At 46.1% G+C, this 22,806-nt stretch overlaps 1 long non-coding RNA gene across 1 annotated transcript in view; it reads left to right on the forward strand.

Moving 5' to 3' along the window:
* LOC146772375 (uncharacterized) overlaps window positions 1-22,069 on the forward strand; it is a 41,958-nt gene extending 19,889 nt beyond the window's left edge. The window contains exon 3 of the long non-coding RNA XR_014972013.1: window positions 21,953-22,069. This is a non-coding gene — a long non-coding RNA (uncharacterized LOC146772375). The remainder of the gene's footprint in view (window positions 1-21,952) is intronic.
* Window positions 22,070-22,806: the final 737 nt, after the last annotated feature.

Here is a 22,806-nt window from a genome sequence, read left to right on the forward strand (position 1 = left end):
GTTGCAATTACTGTTGGATTATTTTTGATTACTTTTTAGAGTACTTTTTATATTACTTTTCTACTCAGTGTGATATGCCAAGATAGCACACTGGGACATTTCCTAGATCAAAGGTAAGTAAACCAGTTTTCACAAAAACAGTTTCTTATGTTTCCATGCTAACACCCTCAACACTTAAAAATGTTTCAGAGGAAAACAGTCAATGCAATCCTATGGGGGGGAAATGAGGTTATCGGTTTGCAGGTAAGTAAACAGTCTTTGGGGTTCAGTTTCTGGGATTAGAACAAGGATTCTCCCAGAGTTGAGGATGCACTCAAAAAGTACCCACATCTGCACAGGGACGGCCGGGTGCTGTTTTTAGTTGAGTGCCCTGTTGTTTTCAATGGGAGTTGCCGATTTTGGATTTTGGCTGCAGGCTCGATCCAGGAAGTCTTCCAAGAGGAACCAACAGCTAAGCAGGTAAGTAGGAGGGCTCGGTGACGTAGGTGCACCTCAGGTCCTCTTCTCCAGGGCACATGGTGGTCGGAAGCAGTGGTGCCTTTTGAGGTCAGATTTCACCTTACCGGGCCACTCGTGGTTGGTGGGTTGTCCCTGTAGAGAGTGCATCAGGCGATGTCGGGGAGTCCTGGAGGGGTCAACCCACGGTGGAATCGGACTCTGGAGCGCTGGGGTACCTCGCTGGAACCAGTGGGTGACTCGGCCCATAGGCGTCGGTGCAGTGGTGGTTACAGGAGTCCGGTTTCTTTGTCCTCAGCAGGCTCGAAGTCTTACTTTGGTGATTATTTTGAACAGAGCTGTTGTTCACCGGAGAGCTGGTCTTTGTGGAAGGCAGTCGGTCCTCCCAGGGGCTCTGGAGGTCGCTGGCTGCAGGACAAGGTGAATTTGGCGCAGGAACTCTGGAAACTGCAGATGGGCCGGTAGGGCTGGGGCCGAGTTAGTTCTTCCCTGCAGTCTCCTCTGCTGGGCGTCTTCTTTTGTCCTCCTTTTTCGTAGGTTGCGGAAATCTCCCTTCTTGGTTCAATGTTACCCCCTATACGCTGTATTTAGGGGGTGTTTTATGGGTCTCGAGGTCAGTAGCCAATGGGTTACTGACCTTAGGATGACTACACCCTTGGTGTGCTTACCCCATGTGGGGGAGTGGGCACATCCCTAATCCTGATTGGAGACTGCCTGCCATCTGCACGATGACGGGCACTGAAGAGTAGGCTTCACCTTGCCTCCCCCACCTAAGAGGTGGGCACGTCTTATGGGTTGCCCTAATTTTTTCCCATCTGTCTTCCTGACGAAAAGTGGATGAGACAGGAAAGGGGCGTGCTCCTGATAGCAGGAGAGTCTGGGGGTCGGATTACAAAGGCAGCAAGGCAGTTGAAGCTCCCCTGCCACTGTTGGCTCTTTCTGACCTGGGGGAGGTGTGAACACCACCGCCCAGGTAAGGCTTTGTTTCTGTGCCCAGGGAGCGAAGGCTCCCACCCCATGACAAACTGCCAGACCATATTCTCTTTATGGCTTTACTACACTTACAATGTCTAAGAATGGACCTAGACACCGTGGGGGTACAGTGATCATGCAACTCTACCCTCACCAGTGGTATAGTGTACCCAGCTAGAGGGGGTGTCTTACCTATATCCAAGGCAGTGGGTTGCAGGCATGGCACACAAGTATGTGTGCCATGTTGACTCTTCCCTTTTCTCTGCACCAAAACACGCAGCCTGTAATGGCAGTGTGCGTGTGTTAAGTACAGGAATACTAAGGGTGGCAAAATATGTGCTGCGGCCCTTAGAGGCCTTCCCTGCTCTCACTGCCCTTGGTAACCATGGTACCTTTTGCAAGGGACTTGCATGTGGACAGAGAGGTCCCAATTTAGGGTACAAAGATATATTTTTTAAAAAGAACACAGGCCATGGGAGCCTGATTGGCAGGGACCCAGGGCACATCAATTCAAAGTGCATCAGAAATCTGGCAAAAAGTCTGGGGGGAGGGTGGGTTACTGTGACAGAAACTCAGCTTCCTACAGTGCTGCTGTAGGTGAATAGGACAAGACATAAGATGGGAGATGGAATCATTCGCCTGTGTGATTGGGGGAGCAGAAACAGTCTCACTCCTCTTTGGGGGTGCACAAGAGAAAAAGAACGTGATTGTACGTTTTCCGTCCGTTCTAAATCTTGGCTTGAGTACCAGAATGCAAACCGAAACCCACAGCTGGGTGAGCTACTCAACTAGTTAATATCTTTAGGCATCCTGGCAAATCAACCACTTCATGGCTATCCATCAGTGTTTGTTTTTGTTTTTACCTCTGCTAATACATTTCCTTCCATCACTTAAAATGTAAAAGTATCACCAAAACAAATACGTGACTTGAAGACCCTTATAAATGGGTGTTGTTTGAGAGTCAGACTAGAACACCTTTGAAACTTGACCTCAGCCCTTCTCTGCTCGAAGACCGAACCCCTCTATCCGTATGGAAATACAAATGTTCATCTCCACCTCCAAGGAAAACAGAAAACGAATTACCTTTTAATTGAATTGCACAAACTAAGGAAATGACTATTTTTCGGCAAGATGTGATTCAATTAACGAGTTAGAAAAGATCGGTCGTCGCAGCCAAGTAGAGATAAATCCTTCCCCCACCTCTAAAGGCAATTAACTCTCCGTTATTAGCTTTTAATTAGGGAGTAATAATGATACCATTAATACACTTTATTATACTTGTCACCAGGCAGCTGTTGAAAACAGATTTTATCCGTGGATCTGGGAGGCTAAGCTCTGCCAACCTGCCTTGTTTAGATTGTGCTGAAGAAGTGCGCTCATCCGCCCGCCCACCCTTCCCCGCCTAATTACCCCAAGGCCAGGAATGGGAAAGTAGCTAACATAGTAGCATTCTGGCGCGCACCATCTTTCCCTTGCTCGCATCCAGTGTTGGCAATCACGATCTGGCCTGTGCAAGGTCGAAGCCTTAACTAGAAATCGGTGCTTCTGAAAAGCAGGTAGGCCTATCCCTCAGCATGAGACTCCTTTTGAAGGAGCTTCCCTATCTAGGACATAACCTCTCTGATGTAGGTCGGTATGCCTTTATTATTGTTGAGTATGATTTTTAAGACTTCCACGTGTTCAAAACTCCGTGTGGGTTTTGGTTATTTGAATAGAGAACACCCAGTGTCTGCAATTTTGCATGCTCAACAAAAAATAGTATTAGAAATTCTTGTGAATAAGTGAAAATATTGTTTCAGTTAATAAATCGGGGGATGGTAAAGTGCAACTACTCACCCGTGATGGTCTCAAGGTGCGGGGGCGGCTCTGATGAGTGCTGGCGTCATCCGAAAGTGGGTTCTTGAGGTCCTTCCTGAACTGGGGCAGTGTGGGAGATTGCCGATTAAACCCTTGCTGTAATTGCCTGAAGAGGTAATCCAAGCTAGTTTTTTGGTATCCGACGCTCCTTGTTACTGTCAGGCTTAGGGTCCCAGGACAATCTGAGACTACTGAGCGATAGCACCTAGGGCTGTAGTTTACCATTGGTTCCCCCAGGGCCACGTTATTTTGTGCTCAAGTTGAATGACCAAGTGCTCTCTTCAGCTCTTACCAGGGTAGCGTAGTTGACCATGCGGGACTTGTTCCAGCATGTTGTGTGGGGTTAGAAACTAAGAAACAGCATAACTCTTTGATAACATTTAATAATGTCCAGGCTAAATTCAAATATTGTCATCTTTAAACAAAAAAAAAACAAAACACAAGTGGCCAGCACTTCGGTCTGAGTATTACATACCGAATTGATTATAGCGCTTACTCCTACGTGCGTTTAACATTTTACCCCCATTGCCAGTCTTATCTTTGAGTCAACTTGGGTTCAGCTCAAGACTTCTAGCTTACCTATTTAGACAGGAGGCACTATATGGATACAATGTCTGTCTGGCTCATTAATCAGGAATACATCCTATGCACCTGCTCCGATCCTCTGAAAAATGTCTGTGCAACTGCTTCCATGCTCCTAATGGTGGTGCCCGAGTTAAGTTGGGTGGTCGGAAGCATAAGGGTGACTGTGTTGCATGAGTGACTGGTGTCTAGTCCTCAGCGCCTGTTGGAGGGCACAGACAAATTGTTGGAGACATAGGCTGGTTAGGGTGCCAGTACACACAACCCCAGTCATCAAGATGACCCTACAACTAGTTCCAGCCATCGTAACGTACCCTGTGAACAGAATGAATCAATGTATGGACTCAGGAACATTCATAAGGCCCTCAACAGACTGAGAACTGATAAAAAGTTCACAAATAGTCATCACTGCTTTATGTGAAAGCACAGCTAAGGCTGTCTAGGAAAATGGAAGGAATTAAAACACTCGCTCTATTGGAAAGTGCATTATCAGGTACGTTATCAAGTCCAGAATAATCCACAACCGTAAAGAAGTGTCAATAAATAAAATGCAAAAGTGGTAACTAAACCCTTGATGACATTCTTGGAATAAGTGGACAGGCCATTCTAATTCAATAGCATCATATCTTTTATTAATAAAAAATGCAGATACAAACTAATTGTAACAGCAGATTGTTATATACACAAGTGCTACAGCCTAAAAGAGCTATTTACAAACCCTACAGCAACAAGAACTTGGAAAAATTCATTAATGCCACTATACATCCATGACCTTCTGATGATGATGATGATGATTGATTCGTAAAACAGGAAAAGGGGTGCCAACAAGTATTTGGGACTAAGGTGTGTAAGCATACTGTTGCTCAGTCAGATCCCAAAAGGACAAGATGGCATACTACAGAACAGCACTTTGCAAATCACTGCTTCAGAACACCGGATGTAAAGGTCCAGATTTTGCTAAATCAAAATCCACCTTACCATCTTCTCTAGTAGTCGGAACAATCTGTTCAGTGTTATGCTGTTGCCCACAAATTAAAACATGGCAACTTGCAATAAATACATTTAACATTTACTGCTTTGGAAAAGACCCAGCCTGTTATGTGGTGAGTTTATTGGTAATATTGTTTTTGGATGAGCTGGTGGGGTACTTGATTCCGAGGAATCCAAAGTTCCCAGTATTACTACTAGTCAAGAGTAGCTGGTGGAGGATTTGAAGCAGCTACCAGATTTTTTTCCCTGGAGAGGCAGAGATAAAAATGCTGGTGGAAGTAGATTTGAGCATTTTTTTGTGACGAAAAGGGGGTCAACATTATTACGCATCCCCACATTAAAGCAAGTAAGAGATTTCAGGATAGAGTTAGTGGATATTCCAGGACAGACGAAAGAACCAAGAGAATTGGTTTTGAACCAAGGGCATAATGAGATAGTAGATTTGGAGGCGAAGCAGATTTGCAGAAGTGTGCACTTGTTCTAGTGGAAGACTGTTGCAGAGGCTTTGTAAGTACCCCTTTTTTGTTTCAGAAGAAAGAAAAACATTGGCATCCAGTGTTAAATTTGCCCCAGTTGGAGTACAAACATTTTTCTAGATGCAAGTTATCCATCTGTTACCCCCAAGACATTTTGCAGGAGGTTGATAGGCTAGTGATGTTCGACTTGAATGATGATTATTTTACTATACTAATGGGCCAGGAAAGCCAGATTTTCTTCAGTTTAGGTGGAGACATCAGTTGTGCCAGTCACTGTGTCTGTCAGCCTTGTGGTGTTTTACCAAGGTGTTATATCAGGTGGTGTCTCTTTTGAGAGCAAGAGCAGTGTCATATTAAAGATTTTGGGGGCCCTGGGCAAGATATATTTTGAGGGCCCATGTATGGAACAAATTTGATTTTTATTACCCATTTCTTGCTAATTTAAAGCAGCATGGTGCCGAACAATACTGATTTATATGTTAAACAGGGTCACAAAAAACTGTTGAATATGTAATTCCCGGTACCCCAAAATTCCTTAAGAAGACAATGGGAAGTGAAAGAGAGTCAGAGGTATATGTAGGCTGAGAGTGAGAGCTTTGCAGAGAGCAAGAATAGAAAGAGGTTTAATAGAGAGTTCACTTTCCCTGTGGGCCCCTTTGAAGTTGGGGGTCTCGGGCAAATGCCTACTTTGCCCATGCCTTAAATTGTCTCTGAGCAAGAGGTGTTTGTTTTATTTATCTGGAGAACATTTTGCTAATGCCCAAGAACTAAACAAAACTTGAATCAGTTGAGGATGATTGGGGAGTTGTTGTTGAGTCTGGGTTTCATCCTCAACGTGGAAAAGTCTGTAATGTCTTCAAGCAAGATGGAGGAGTTTTTAGGGTTTCAGGTATATATACAACTTAGGTAAAACTTTTGTTACCAGAGAGGGAGATGAAATGAATCCAGAAGGAGATGCATCCTTTTTTCCAAAAAGGATATTCTGTTGAGAAATTTGTATTCCTGATTGGTCTGTTATCTTCATCAATCCAGGCCACTTTATCCGTGCCTGTTGCATTTCACTGGCCCATCCACAGCTGAAGACTTCAGGTTTGAGAAAAGGTTTGTAGTATACTGGCAGTGGGATGTTGATGAAGAAAGTGAGGGGAGGGTTGCTATGGTGGCTGGAGAATTTATAGGCCCGGAAGAGTTGGGCAGTATTTTGGAACTTGCCAATCTAGGCTGGAGATTGTCATAAGACAAGTGGAAGATGTGCAGAAGGGAAGAAGAACCTTCATATAACATGCTTAGAATTAATGGCGGGTTTGCAATCATCGAAAAGTTTAAAGGGTCCATTGAAAGGAAGGAATATGCTACTTACCAGTATGCATCTGTTCTTGGCATGTAGAGCTGCAGATCTATACACTGTGCATAGCTCGCCATCTGGTGTTGGGCCCGGATGTTTGCAGTTTGTTTTTCCTCTTGGAAAGTCTTTGGAAGTCACGAGTTCGGTGACTCCTCCTTTGGTTCGTATTGCGCATGGGCTTCGGCTCCATCCTCAGATTGTTTTTCGCCAGCAGGGAAAGATGGAGCGTAGTAGTAACAGTAAAGAAACCCATGTGTCTTGTATCTAAATAAGATAAAACTGGAACGGATACAGGTAGCCGGGGAGGCGGCTGGGCGTGTATAGATCTGCAGCTCTACATGCCAAGAACAGATGCATACTGGTAAGTAGCATATTCCGTTCGAGGCATATGAGCTGCAGATTATACACTGTGCATAGATTATATAGCAGTACCCAACCCTAGCGGCGACCACCAGCATCCGTTGCAGTTGTTTGAAACAGTGTTTTTAGTACAGCTTGGCCCACACTAGCTTGTTGCTTAATTTGCACATCTACACAGTAATGTTTTGTGAAGGTGTGCGGTGTTGACCATGTTGCTGCTTGCAGATGTCATCTATTGGTATGTTCCCTAGGAAAGCCATAGAAGCCCCTATCTTCCTTGTAGAGTGGGCTTTAGGGGGAACAGATAGCGTTCGTTTTGCTTTGTGGTAGCAAATCTGTATGCATTTTACAATCCACCTAGCTATCCCTGATTTAAAAATAGGGTTGCCTTTATGTGGTGGGGAGAAGGAGACAAATAGCTGTTTGGTTTTCCTGAAAGGTTGTGTCCTTTGGATGTAGTAAAGTAAAGCCCTTTTAACATCGAGTGTGTGTAAAGCCCTTTCCGCAACGGTTTGGGGTTGCGAGAAAAAGACTGGTAATTCTATCGACTGGTTTAGATGGAATGGGGAAATGACGTTGGGTAGAAATTTGGGGTTGGTGCGGAGTACAACCTTGTTGTGATGCATTTGGAGAAAAGGCTCTTGTATAGTGAATACTTGTATTTCACTAACCCTTCTGAGGAAAGTGATGGCCACTAGAAAAGCTGTTTTCCATGTGAGAAATTGGAGCTCACATTTATGTAATGGTTCGAAAGGGGGTCCCATTAACCGTGTGATGACTATATTCAAGTTCCAGACAGGTGAGGGTGGTACTCTGGGTGGAATTACTCTTTTGAGGCCTTCCATAAAGGGTTTGATGGCAGGCACTTTGAAAAGTGAGAGGTGCTGCCTGTTCTGTAAGTAAGCAGCAATTGCAGCAAGGTGTAACCGAATGGAAGTATATGCTAGGTTACACCTTTGTAAATGGAGTAAATAACATATAATGTGCTGTATGGATACATTTAAAGGATTGATTGTGTTGTTGTGGCAGTAAACAACAAATCTTTTCCACTTTGCTGCATAGCACGCTCTAGTAGTAGGGCGTCTAGCTTCCCTGATAATGTTCATGCAATCAGGGGGAAGGTTAAGGTATCCGAATTCTAGGACCTCAGGAGCCAGATCGCAAGGTTGAGCGTAGCTGGGTCCGGGTGCCTGATTTCTCCATGGTTCTTGGTTAGGAGGCATGGTGAGAGGTGTAGCTTTTGGTGTGGTACTACTGAGAGTTCCAGCAGTGTGGTGTACCACGGTTGTCTGGCCCATGTCTGAGGTACTAGGATCAGCGTTAGGGAATGCTGTTGTAGCTTTCGCACCACTAATGGAATTAATGGGAGAGGTGGAAAAGCGTATGCAAATTTGTTTGACCAGTTCATCCATATCGCATTGCCTTTGGACAATGGGTGTGGATATCTGGCGGCGAAGCTTGGGCATTTTTTGTTTTCGTGGGTGGCGAAAAGGTCTGTGTGGATGCCCCCACTTCTGAAAGAACGGGTGAAGAACTTGTGGGTGAAGTTCCCACTCGTGGATCTGCTGCTTCTGTCTGCTGAGCAGATCTGCCACGGTGTTTTGGACTCCTGGGACGTGTTGGGCTAGGAGAAAGATCTTTTGTGGAATTGCCCATCTCCATATGCTCTGTGCTAATTGAGAGAGCTGTGGAGAGTGTGTGCCCCCCTGTTTTTGAATGTAGTACATGGCAGTCATGTTGTCTGTGCGAATGAGGACTGCCTTGCCTGAAATCTGCGTCTGGAAGGATTTTAGGGCTAGGAAGATTGCCAGTAACTCCAGATGGTTGATGTGGAGTAACTTCTGTTGCGGCGTCCATGTGCCCTGTGCTGTGAGATGTAACAGATGAGCTCCCCAGCCGGAGAGCGATGCATCTGTTGTTAGGATTATTTGTGGGACCGGGTCCAGGAACGGTCGACCTCTGGAAAGGTTTGTGATGTTCCACCACTGCAGAGAGCGATGGGTGCGACCGTCTACCAACACCAGATCTGTCAGTTGTCCCTGGGCCTGGTTCACTGGCGCGCTAAGCACTCTTGGAGTGGACGCATTTGGAGTCTTGCATGGGGCACTATAAAGATGCAAGAGGCCATCATCCCTATGAGCTGCATAAACTCTCTTGCTGGGAGAGAGTGTTGACATAGGAATTTTTGACGCAGAGCCTGTATTTTTGCAATCCTGGCAGGATTGGGATAGGCTATGGCTTTTGAGGTGTCTATGGTGGCTCCGAGATATTGTTTTGTGTGTGATGGTACCAGGTGGGATTTTTGATGGTTCACCGTGAAACCTAGCTGGTGAAGTAGTTGGACCGTAGCGGCGGTATGTTGCACACATTGTTGGTAGGACGTGGCTTTTATCAGCCAATCGTCCAGATACGGGAAGACGTGAATGTGCTGTCTTCTGAGGTGTGCAGCCACTACTGCCAGGCACTTGGTGAAGACCCTTGGTGCTGTTGTTACCCCGAACTGGAGCACCTTGAACTGGTAGTGTTGTCCGTCCACCACAAATCTGAGGTACTTTCTGTGAGACTGGTGTACTGGGATGTGAAAGTATGCGTCTTTCAAATCCAGAGTGGTGAGAAAGTCGTTCTGGGAGAGGAGTGGAAGAACCTGTTGAAGGGTTACCATGTGAAAATGGTCTGAATGTATGTAGGTGTTTAGAGGTCTGAGATCTAGGATAGGTCGTAGAGTCTCGTCTGTCTTTGGAATCAGAAAGTACAGGGAATAGACCCCTAAATTTTGTTGATTTATGGGGACCTGCTCTATTGCTCCTTTTTGCAGGAGGGAGATCACCTCTTGTGTTAGTAGCGCTGTATGTTCTTGAGACATAGGGCGGTGCCTGGGTGGAATGTTTGGGGGGGTAGATGTTAATTCTAGGCAATACCCTGACTGAATAATTTGTGTCACCCATCTGTCTGAGGTGATTGTCTCCTAGACGTGAAGGAAATGTTGTATTCTGCCTCCGACCGGAGTGGAATGGTCTGGAGGGAGCGGGGGAAAGTCATTGGGCAGGAGGTGTGGCAGAGCGGGCGGTATTTGTTTTGCCTCTGCCCTTATTATTATTGCCTCTGTATCCGCCTCTTTGATAACCCTTTGTGAAGGTAGATTGAGGAGGGGATTTGTAGGACGTGGATGCACTATCCTAGGAGTAGCCTCTGCCCGTGCCCCGAAAGGAAGAGCGGCGAAAGGAGCGCCTGGGAGTATGTGACTGCAGGGCTCCCATGGATATCGCCGTGTCTGTATCTTCGAGGGCTTCGTCTACTTTGGGGCCAAATAGATGATCTTGGTCGAATGGGTGGTTTAATATAGAGGCTTGTACCTCCGGTTTAAACCCTGAAACTCTGAGCCAGGCATGGCGACGGAGAAGGACACTGGTGTTTATGGCCCTGGAGGCTGTATCTGCTGCATATAGGGCACAGCGTATCGAGGTATTAGTTATTGTTTTTCCCTCTTGAGTCAGTTCATTAGCCCTAGTCTTGTACTTTTCAGGGAGATGGTGCATGATGGTCTCTAGCTCATCATAATGCGCCCTGTCGTATCGGGCCAATAGTGCTTGCGTATTGGCGATACGCCATATATTGGTAACTTGTGACAAAGTGCGCTTCCCTGACGCGTCTAGGAGCTTGGACTCTTTGTCAGGTGGGGGTGCTTCGCCTGACGCCTGAGAATTTGAGCGCTTCCTAGCTTTAGATACCACTAGGGAATCCAATGGTGCAGGGCCTTTAATGAAAGAAGGGTCTGTGGGGGCGGCTTTGTATTTCTTCTCTATACGAGGGTTTAGGACCCTGGCCCTGACTGGATCTTTAAAAACCTCAGGGGCATGTTTAATTACGCCCTTTAACATAGGTAGAATGGCAGTAGACTTATGTGCATCGTCAAAGGTGTCTAGGAGAAAATCCTCCTCCACTGGGTCAGTATGTAACTCCACCCTCTGGTAGTGTGCCGCCCGTTGTAACAAATGGTGAAAACCCAAGGAATCTTCAGGTGGGGATGGCCTAGATGGGTAAAGGTCATCCTGTGGGACATCTGGGATGTCCAGATTGTTATAATCATCCCATGGGTCTGGAGATCCAGTAGGAGTGGGGTCTTGTGGCACATCTGCTGGATCATAATAAGGGTCTCCCAAATCGTCTGGGACAGGAGACAAGGTGGGGGAACGATGAGGTGGAGGTGGAGAGGGTGGAGGAGGTGGGGAAGGCACCCTGAAAGGAGAGGTAGCAATGTCCTTTCTCTTTGGAGGTGGAGGTGGAGCTGGTTTGTCCAAGTGTCTCTTTTTTGAAGACCATGTCAAGTGTCCAGTTTTTGGATCCTTGGTGAGTGTTTTTTGCAGAGGATCCGGTGTGAAAAGTTCCTGCGACACTGGTTGTTCGGTCGGCGCCGAAGGTTTCGGGGCCGACGGCTTTTTAGGCTTATCGAAGCCGTGCTTCCTTGGAACCTCCGATTTTTGGGGTCGGTGCCGAAGAAGGCCTCGGCACAGGAGTGTCGGTGCCGAGGGCCTTGTGATGTTTGGTCGGCGCCGGAGGAGTAGGTTTCGACACCGAAGACTTCGGTGGCGGGTTCGGTGTGGAGGTGGAGGCCGATTTTTTTTCTTCGGTGCCGAAGGGTGTTTCTCGGCACCGGTGGTCGGCTGGCTCGAGCCCGAGCTGCCGGAAGGCTTAAGAGGCTTCTTTACCGGGCCCGAAGGTGGGGTATGAGAAGCAGTGTCCTTGGTCTTGCCTAGGCCCGGAGGCGAAGGTGTGACCGAAGCCTTTTTCGGTATCGGCGTGGGAGGGGGTATTGTACTCACGACCCGCTGCGCCGGGGTGATGTCCTCCACATCTGAGTCGTCGGCCTCGGAAGCGCTGACGAGGTCGTCGGCCTCCTGTTCGACGTCCTGCTGTCCCGGAGCTTCGACGTCGTCCCGGAAGATGTCGACTGGAGCGGAGGTCGAGGAGTGCGCCATGTTGCATCTAGCCCGTCGATCTCGAATGGTCTTTTTTGAGCGAAAAGACTTGCAGGCGGGACAGTCTCTGGCCTCGTGTTCTGGGGAGAGGCAGAGGTTGCACACCTCATGAAGATCGGTGTGGGGAAAATTGGACCCACATCGAGGGCACTTCTTGAAGGGAGTTCTTTCAATCAGCCGAGACCGGAGCCAGAATAGGCCCGAAGGCCGCCGTTGACGACCGGAATCGAAGAAGTGCCGAAGAGAAGATGAGTAAGATGATTTATTGTCTGAAGAAGCTCGATGAGCGAGGATTTTTGCGTCGATCGTTGAACTGGGAAGTTCGGAACCGGAGCGCGAAGCATTACATCCGAGCCCGATGGCGGAAAAAAACAATCTGAGGATGGAGCCGAAGCCCATGCGCAATACGAACCAAAGGAGGAGTCACCGAACTCGTGACTTCCAAAGACTTTCCAAGAGGAAAAACAAACTGCAAACATCCGGGCCCAACACCAGATGGGGAGCTATGCACAGTGTATAATCTGCAGCTCATATGCCTCGAACATTATGTTTTGATTTGCATGGGTGTGTTATTTAAATAGTATGGGTGGAAGCCGATTTGAAACTGTTGGCACACCTGGCAAAAAGATTTATGGTATTTCTGTCTGGAGCACAATATTACTTTGAGGACAGAGTATTTACCTGGTTGAGAAAATTTGGCTATGTATTGAAGCTCAAGTTTCCTCGGGAATGTTGGCGATTGGAAGCTAGACCGTTTCAGGAAGAATGTGAAAGAAAGGGGCTGGATGAATGTTGATTTGTTTGGAAACAGAGCGCTTTCTTAGCTAGGGAGATATATTGACTGAATGAAGAATGGATCCCAAAGCGTGAGTATTGGGTGCTTTTTAACATGTTTGAGAGGTTATATGTTCTCTCCATTTGCAATGATTCAGAGAGCATCGAACTTAACTAGTGTCAAGTTGTTTTCAGAAGTGTGGAATTTTATGTAATATCTACTTGTCCATGGGACAGAAAGTCTTAATCACTTGTCCTGTTAAAAAAAAATCCTCTTGTCCATTTGGTGCCATGTAGCGAGGTCACAAATTATGGCAGTGTTCTCGTGTCACGGCTCTGATCATAGCATCTTGTGCCAGGATTCATATTATAGCAGGGTTTAGATTCTAACAATGTCCTCCTGTTACTTCCTTTCTGCAAATATACATACTGGGGCTGGAAGCAGCAGGAAGTGGTGCTTCGACAATTGGGAATCCCTTTTGAGTCCGTGTGTACCTGCAACTTGCATGTTTAAGGGATTTCACAAATTTCACAAATTCTTCTCTAATATTTTCCTACACTGGGAAAGGCTGAAAATGTACTCCTGAAAAGGGCAGAAGTAAACAAAATTCCAGGGTGGAAAAAAGGGGTTGTAGGGAGAGTGAAATGCATATGCTCAGGGGAATTTCACATGAGCAAATATACACATCCATATTTGCTCGTGCTAAAATGCAGTTCAAACGTTTTCTAGTAGTAGCGTGTCCAGGCCGCCTTCTGTAAATTCTCGTGAGTTCATGAAAGTCCTAAATCTGTAATAACGCAGTGACATCACAAGAGTGCAAATTTGTGACTTTAAGAATGTGGCCCTGTAATCTCGCGGCGTCCTTTTGGGGGGGATTTCCAAGATGGCGGCGGGGACCAGACTCTCCGAGGAGAGAGTCAGCGCTCCAGCGTTGCAGGCAGACGTGACTGGGAGCACGAAAACGGCCGTCGAGGAGAGGGGAGAAAAGGAGAGGAAGACCACGAGGATGTCTGAGCTGCGACAGAGGCTGAAGAAGGGACACAGGCAACACAATGGGAGCCAGGAGACTGCGAGGACCAGAGTGGGAGCCCCAAGGCTGATCGGTCGGCGGAGAGCAGCAGGATACCGCCCAGAGGCACTGCGCTAGAGTCAAACCGGCCAGAAGGAGAGGAGGGCGGTGGGACCCAACCCATTACCATGGAGGCTATGGTCACTCAACTGGCAGAAGACATTTACAGCTAATGCTAGAGCAGCAGAATCAGAACGCCCAGAAAGAAAGAGGCTTTTCAGACCGCTCCGAAAGAACAAGCTACTTTACTCGCAACCAATCAACAAGTGCAGGACACCGCCATTTTACGTTTAACGGATGCCATCTCAACAGCTAGAGTGCACCCATATGTCCCTAGCTCAGTGTTACAGAAATTCCATGAAGGAGATGACCCTGACTATTTTTTCATAAATTTTAAAAGAGTAGCGACAACTGCTACTTGGCCCCCAGAAAGATGAGGCCACTACATAGCACTCCGTCAGGTGAATTAAAGGCAGCATATCAAGCTGCCAATCCAGCAGGACTCACCTCTTAACCAGAAATCAAGAAGGCAATCCTGGAAAGACTAGGACATGACACAGAGTATTACAGAGCTAAGTTTCGTAAAGAGAAGTGGGCAGCAGGGGATAATCCTAGGGCTCTTTTGTCTATTGTATTAGGGATCTAGGCGGGAGGAGGTTGCAACCCAGCACATCTCCATGGAAGAGGTAATTGCTAAGGTTTACCTAGAGCAATACCTGGATGCCTTACCCAGTAATACACGGTCCTGGATAAAACAACATCCCCATTTAACGGTACAGACCGCTGTAGAGTTAGCTTGCACTTACCATAGGTCCCCAGAATTCAGAATACAACCTCCAAAACACCCATAACGGCGCCAAGACTTTAACCTAAAACAGTAGACCAGAGAAACTCAGGAGGGAATAGGAGTACGAATAGACCTCCTTTGCATTCCCCACTAACCCAAACAGGTCTCCAGTGTTTCTGGTGTTCAGAGTGGGGACACATTGCCAGGAATTGCCAAATCAAGGGGGACGGAGTGCAACCCATGGAGGTAGGATGGCCCCTAGGTCAGGTCTTAGCTACAGGAGAAACACCAGGGCGATATAAGACCACCATCCGTCTCAACGGTAGGTCCATAGATGCACTGTTAGACACAGGTTGTCGCCACACTATTGTTTCTCGAGAATTGATACCTCTCAATCGGATTTCTGATGAGGCACAGATACAGGTCTCCTGCGTACATGGAGACATCCGAGTGTATCATCTGGCTGAGGTGTTACTGGACGTAGAAGGAGACCCACAGATACGACAAGTAGGAGTAGTACCAGCATTAGAGGAAAAGGTTCTCTTAGGCACCGATTTACCTCGTTCTGACGAGTACTAACTCAACCTAACTAAAAGACGTACTGACACTGAATGGCTACAGGAAGTCCTTTCGCCACTACAGACTTAGTCGATGTGAAGATAAAAACCCGAGCAGAGAAAAGAAAAGACAGAGCGGATTTTAGAGCAACAGGTCTGTTACCTGTTACCTGTCTCCTTTCCTCCCCAGATTACCCACAGGCACCGACAAGGAATTTTAGAGCAGCTTAGAGGGATGACAGCACATTGGCCCAGGCGTGGACTCAGGCTCAAGAGGAAGACCCCGACAAGGTAGGACCATACTTTTGTATAAGAAGAGGACTCTTATATAGACTTAGCGGGGCATCTAACCATTAGGTCGAACAACTGCTGATACCCTTAGCTTTTCGAGAACAGGCTCTACACATAGCACACAGTCAGTCTGGGGGTGGTCACTATGGTCAGGAACATACTCGTTAGAAATATTCTATTGGCCAGGCATATATAAGGAGGTTGCCAAATTCTGTACAGCCTGTCCTAGATGTCAATTGATAAACCCCTCCACCAAAAGAAGAGCTCCTTTGCAACCGTTAAGCATAATTGATGTTCCCTTTAAGCAAGTAGGGATGGATTTGGTAGGACTCTTACTTCCCTCCACCCGAGGTCATCAATATATTCTGGTGCTGGTTGATTACGCCAACCACTACCCTGAGGCAGAACCCCTGACAAGTATGACCACCACCTCAGTAGCCCAGGCAATTATCTCTTTTTTCTCAAGAGTTGGTTTCCCAACTGAAATATTAACTGACCAGGGAACCCCCTTTATTTCCATATTAATTAAGGAAATCTGCACTCTTGTAGGGGTTAGACCGATCCGAACGGCGGTTTAACATCCACAAATCGACGGGTTGGTGGAAAGATACAACCGGACCTGAGCAACATGGCTGATGCCCGATGGAGTTGCTAGACAACTAATGAGGAGATTTGCCCTGGTTTCCCCCTCGACCGTCACCTACCCAGCCGGACATTGGACACCGTTCTTCCTCGTCTCCCTGCTACGGCTCCTTCTTCCCCTCCTTTCCTATAAATCCTCTCAACCTCGTTGTTTGTTTACAGTACATTATTACGATATTGCAACTGGTGCTATTTGTATCGCAATGTTCCTCTGTTATAGCGCTCTGATACCTACGGGTCTAGCCAGTGCTTTATAATCATTTTGGTGTACCTCCTAATGCAACGTTCCCCTGGTTAAGTGCCCTGATACCTCCGGGTCAAGATAGCGCTATATAACCGTCGCAAATCAAATAAACTAAAAACTGTTTTTTCCTGAATGCTGAGACCTGAGCTACATGGCTGATGACCGGTGGAGCTGCTTGACAGCTAATGAGGAGATTGGCCCTGGTTCCCCCCTTGACTGTCACCTACCCAGCCGGACATTGGGCATAGTTCCTCCTCGTCTCCCTGCTATTACTCCTTCCTCCTTCGATTTATTGAAACATTGTTTATGTGCACTGTACCTTACTATGCTCTTGTATCTGATGTAACTTGTAATGCAACAATCCTAAATGTAAAGCGCTCTGATACCCTCTTGGGTCAAGTTCGCACTATAGAAAACTTTATAAATAAATAAAAACGATCTTGAGGAAATGTATAAATGATTCCAGAAAAGACTGGGACCGCAAACTGCCCCTAGTATTCTTTGCGATCAGAACACATGAACAAAAGTCTATGGGGTTCAGTCCTTCTGAGTTACTGTTTGGACGACGACCACGTACACTTTTGGACATGGCAGCTGAGCAACGGACTGAGGAAGAGGATGAGGAAAACCATTGTTAGTGTACACTACGTCCTTAAAAACCACTCTACATAACCTGTGGGAGGAAGTCCATCAGAACCTGGAAAAAGCACAGCAAAAACAGATAGCCTTTTATGACAAAGGTACAAGTATGACGGAATTGGCCAACGAGGACAAAGTATTGATACTTTTGCCGTCCTCAGATAAGAAATTAGTAGCGACCTGGCAAGGTCCTAATCCGGTGCTGGAAAAAGTTACATCTGTCACGTACAGAATAGCAGTTCCACAAGCAGGGCCTAGGGGCCAAATATTCCATATCAACCTCTTAAAGAAATGGGAAGATCCTGTTACACTGAGGGGAAACCAACCAGTGGGTGCTAACCATATTACTCTCAATAGGCGTATGGAAATCCCAATTCAGCCTTTTTGAGAGATCACAGGAGAAAGGCCAAACACAGGGAGTCTCCTCACTTCAGACCAGAAAACCCAGTTGTATGGCCTACTAGACCGTTTCCCAGAGCTGAGTTCTAGTACGCCAGGGCGCACCTCACTGGTAATGCATGACATTAAGACAGAACCTGGAACGGTGGTCAAGCTGAGACCTTATCGCATCCCAGCAGCCAGAAGGCAGGCCGTAGAGCAGGAAGTGGAAGCCATGTTACAAGCGGGGATTATTGAACCATCCCAGAGCCATTGGTGTTCACCAGTAGTGTTGGTACCCAAACCAGATGGAAGCCTTAGATTTTGCATTGACTTTCACCAGTTAAATGCCCATTTGAAATTAGACAACTATCCCATGCCCAGAGTTGAAGAGTTAATAGAGAGACCGGGAGGAGCACAGGTGATGTCCACTATCGATCTCACAAAAGGGTATTGGCAGATACCACTTAACCCTGCAGACAGGGAGAAAACCGTCTTCTCCACACCCTCAGGGTTGTATCATTTTAGGGTAATGCCGTTCGGTCTCCATGGTGCCCCGGCAACCTTCCAAAGGTTAATGGATGTGATATTGCGGCCTCATCAACAATATGCAGTGGCCTATCTTGATGATATTGTTGTGTATAGCTGGGATTGGGAGACACACAAACATTTGCAGAACATCTTCTCCTCCCTTCGTCAGGCCGGCTTAACCCTGAACCCTAAGAAAACGACCCTAGGTACGGATCATCTAGAGTACTTAGGATATTCCATACAGGCAGGAACACTACAACCCCAACACAAGCTAGGAGCTATTCAGGGAATACCCCGACCCATAAACAAAAAAGATGTACGAGCATTCCTAGGTCTAGTGGGCTACTTTGACAATTCATTCCCCAATTTTCGGAGGTAGCCTGTCCACTCACAGATTTACTAACAAATAAACAGCCTAATCAGAAAGTAAGATGGACTGGTTCTCAAGAGAAGAGTTTCCAGCAGATGAAGTCCTTGTTGTGTAGAGCCCCTGTCCTGACATGTCCCGATTTTGAGAAACCTTTTGTGTTACAAACGGACATGTCTGATCGTGGGCTAGGGGCCTTGTTGTCCCAATCAGACAAACAGGGAGATCTTCGACCAGTCTTGTACCTTAGTCAAAAACTATTCCCCTGGGAGGTACACTATGCAACCATGGAGAAAGAATATCTGGCCATAAAATGGGCCATGGAAACCTTGCAATACTATTTGCTAGGGCACCAATCCAAAGGTACTTCACTGGTTCCTATCTCTACAGCCTTTCTCTTTTCAGGCCCTGCAATTCCTCTGGAAAAGCCCATGGGAATGTGGACTTTTTGTCTCGATGTCCAGTGTCAGTATGGCCCGATCGTCCATACACAGGGGAAAGGCAGTGTAATCCCACGGCGTCCTTTGGCGGGATTTCCAAGATGGCGGCGGGGTCCGACACTCAGAGGAGGGAGTCAGCGCTCCAGCCTCACAGGCGGATGTGACGGGAAGCGCGAAAACTGCAGGCGAGGAGAGGGGAGAAAAGGAGAGAAGGAACAGGGACGAGTAAGACCACGAGGACGTCGGAGCAGCGACGGAGGCGGAAAGAAGGGACACAGGCAACACAACGGGAGCCAGGAGACTGCGAGGACCAGAGTGGGAGCCCCAAGGCTAATAGGTCGGCAGAGAGCAGCAGGATACCGCCCAGAGGCACTGCGCTAGAGTCAAACCGGCCAGAAGGAGAGCAGGGCGGTGGGACTGCCCCAGCCACGGCCCCGGAGGGTCATGGCTTAAGGCAAGTACTGTTTTTTAGCCTCTCTTCCCTAGGAAGGTGGAGGCAGGGGCACCCATAGGGTTTTGGGCACTCTGTGCATGTACACACAAGTCACGCGGAAGGAGATGGTGGCACGAGGCACAAGAAAGTGTTTGCTGCTCCTGTTATTGAGCCTGAAACACTGAAGGAAGTTGAGAGCACCCTGGGTGACGGTAAAGTGTTAAAATCCATGTTAAATCTAACAACACAGACGCCTGAACTTGTTTCATGTCTGTTTATTTCGAGGTATTTAAACCACCTCTCCTCTTCTTCTGGGACCGCAAGGAACAGGAACCTAAGGACCAGGAACCTGAGAGAAAGGAATTATCCCGGGGTCCAGTGAGGTAACTGACCCGACTAAGAGTTTCCCCACCCCTTTTTGTTTAAAGACTTTACCACTCAAGTGTTCAAACTGGCTTCTGTTGCTTTACTCCAATAAATAGTCATTTTACCTACTGTCTGAGAGTCCTATATGACCTGAGAGACCACAGGCCCCTTCTTAGGTCTGGGGCTAGCCATGACCTTTTGTTTGAATTAAAAGTACACATAACTTCGTGTATGGTTAACATCACTGAGAGACAGCATCCAGTTCTTTCACAGGGGTCACATGGGCACACAAGTAGTTTTCCATCATTGGCAGAGTCTACAATGGTACCATGTGTTTTACAAAAAATATGTCAAACCAAACTAACAAATTTAAAAAGCTGACAAACAAACCCAGATTATCAGCTCTGCCAGCGTTTATTTTTTAATTACCTATAATCTTGCGAAAACTGGCTTTACACTAACTTTCCATTAATTCCTGTTTTTTAAAGAAATATTAGCATGTATCAAACACATTTTAATTAATGACGCTTCAAATAAATGGTACCTAAAATTGAGCGGTAGCAGTAGTTTAACAATCCTTTTTCTAGTTGCATTTTTTGTGTACATTTTAACTTGAAGCAAAAATCATCAATCTTGCTTTAAAGCGCCTGCAAGTATTTTTCATCTACTCAGAGTATTCTAAGTGGCCTCATAATGTAGCATAATAACTTGGCAAACATGTCTACAATGTCAGTAGCGCAAGCCAAGCTCGCAGCACTTCCTGACCGCTCTAACCCTAATATTAAAAGCTTTTCATTAATGAACCATAAATACAAGTTCGAACAGGATGGAAATATAGATACTAATCTCATAGCTCCATAATGTGTCACTTTGAACTGATAGCTAAAAGGTTGGTGCTGCATGGTGGTGGGCCTATTTGTTTGACGGAGAAAATGAACATGTAAGTTTGTCCTTGACCCCAAACATTATGTCCTGGGCGTTGGGCGATAGAAATTCCACACCTGTTTTGGTAACTACCTTTTAGGTTTGTCAGGCGTGGTTCCCAGGGGTAATACAATTGATGCCACAGGTGACTAGAGTCTTTTCTACTTGTTTCACAGTTCTCAGATGGCTGAAAAAGATTATTTGGCTGATCCCTTTAGCAGAACAAAGAACAGTCATTCACCCATAATCATATCCAGACGATGGTGACGTGCTGTACCAGGCCGATGACAAGACTCTGATTATGCCCCTTCAGGTTGTGCAAAATGCTGCTGCTAGGCTGCTTTTTCGCTTATTGAAATCGGCCCCAGTTTCCCATCTGTTTCGGGAATTGCATTGGTTGAGGATCATCAAGCACATTGAGTTTAACTTTATGTTTAAAGCCAAACACGGCTTAGGACCTCGTTACATTCAGATACTGGAGGTACCCTACCAGCCGACTCGTACTCCAAGATCTTCAGATCAAACACTGTTCTCTGTAAAGAGGTTTTGTTTAACCTGCATGAAAGGCCATTCTTTAGCATATCATGGCCCTAAACTGTGGAACTCTCTTCCCTCGGATTTACGAATTGTAATTCACTCCTGAGCTTTCATAAGGGTCTGAAAGCTTATCGCATCGGACCTGTACACTATCCTGTGCCGGGAAACCCTTTGGGGTAGCAGCGCGCATTACAAATTGCATAATAATGCTCTAAGAACCCGTTTTGATTCCGGTGAGAGAAAGTTTGTTTGGAGGTCCAGACTGAGAGGTTCATCATTTTGTGCTGTTGGGGGTATTTAACCTTCTTGTCTTGAAGGTATCCGGATATTTGTCAGTATCACAGGCCTTTTCATGGGAGGCTTGGAACCTCCTCAATGAGTCTTGGGCTCCAGGGACAACAAGGAAAATATACACTGGTAACTGGAGCGTTTGGATGGTTGGTTGGTGGAGAGGGATTTTGATCCCCTTGAGGCTCTTGTAGATTAAGTATCAAGATTATTATTATTATTTGTTTTTTGGATGAACAACAGTCTGAGCTATAGGACTGTGAATGGCTATAGTTCTGCTATTTCTGTGTGTGACTCTCTTGTAAATGTGGCCAGTGTTTGCATACAAGGCTTTCAACGGCCATAAACTAGCCACTGGTCTAATAATCAAATGGCTTTACTCTTAATTATTATGCAGAGAGAATCTACATTTAATTAAGGCTGAGGCTAGCAGAATCTCTGTCAACTCCATGTATGTTTTGAAAAATGTGGGAGAGACCAAATTGAAGGATGGAGTTTGTTTCAGAAATTTTAGAATTGTTCCTGAGTGTACTTATTCATTTAGAGCTCATAATTCTAGTTTGTAGTTTCAGGAAATCAAGTGTGTAGGCCTTCGGAAGAGGAGATTTGGGAAGTGAACTGTGTTTCTCATGAGTTTACAGAATCTGTGTGGTTTGTTTTTTCTTTGCAGCATTTAAAACTGTAAGAGGACATTCGTTCAGAGGGTCTACATAGAGAATATTGGAACATGGTAGTTTGGAGTGCTTGGACTGTGATCTGTTGCTGTTCTTTAAAATTACTGCAGGAGCAGAAATAAAAGGTATTTATGCATAATTCTAGCCTCTATTTCTGTAATGAAATCTAGAGTCTGCATAGTTGGAGAATTGCCATTCTACAAGCTCATAATTCTATGAGTGTTGACCGAGATTGCTCTCACGACTCAGCTGAGAATTATAGGCAGTTTGGATAATTTAGGCAAATCTTTTGCTTTTAATTAGACCAAATCAGTGGTATGTGTTAAACAGACAAACGTTTAGGGACCTTTGGGGGCACTGATGCTAGCAGAACTATTTAGGCCAACTTTTGTTTGATGAATGTTGTGCATCCTTCTTATACTTTGCATGGAGCTAAGCCTCTTTTTTGTTGTCAGGGCACAATCCACCTGGGCCACTGTGATCTATTGTATTATGCAGGCCTGCGCCTATCAGTGATATATGCAAGACATCTGTCACAATCTGCCAACACTGACCTTGAAGCTAACCCTCTGAATGATGCCTAGTGTGCCAGGAAGTTCTGCAAAACATCTCTTTGCATAAGCTGCTTCATTCTGCCTATCTCCTCCCTTACTCTTTCTCCTTTACAGTGGCATCTACACACCAGCTTCAATGAGAAGAAACCCAAAGTGACAAAAGTTTAATAAGCGGAACAGGGGATATGAATTTTTATTGTTTTAAGTAGGAAAAATACCAAGAAGCATAAAGTGCTAATGATAGTAGATGGTTGTGGTAGATCGAGATTTAGGTGAAATCTGATACAGACTGCGAC

The sequence above is a fragment of the Triturus cristatus genome, chromosome 12, assembly GCF_964204655.1.
Source record: "Triturus cristatus chromosome 12, aTriCri1.1, whole genome shotgun sequence".
Lineage (NCBI taxonomy): Eukaryota > Metazoa > Chordata > Amphibia > Caudata > Salamandridae > Triturus > Triturus cristatus.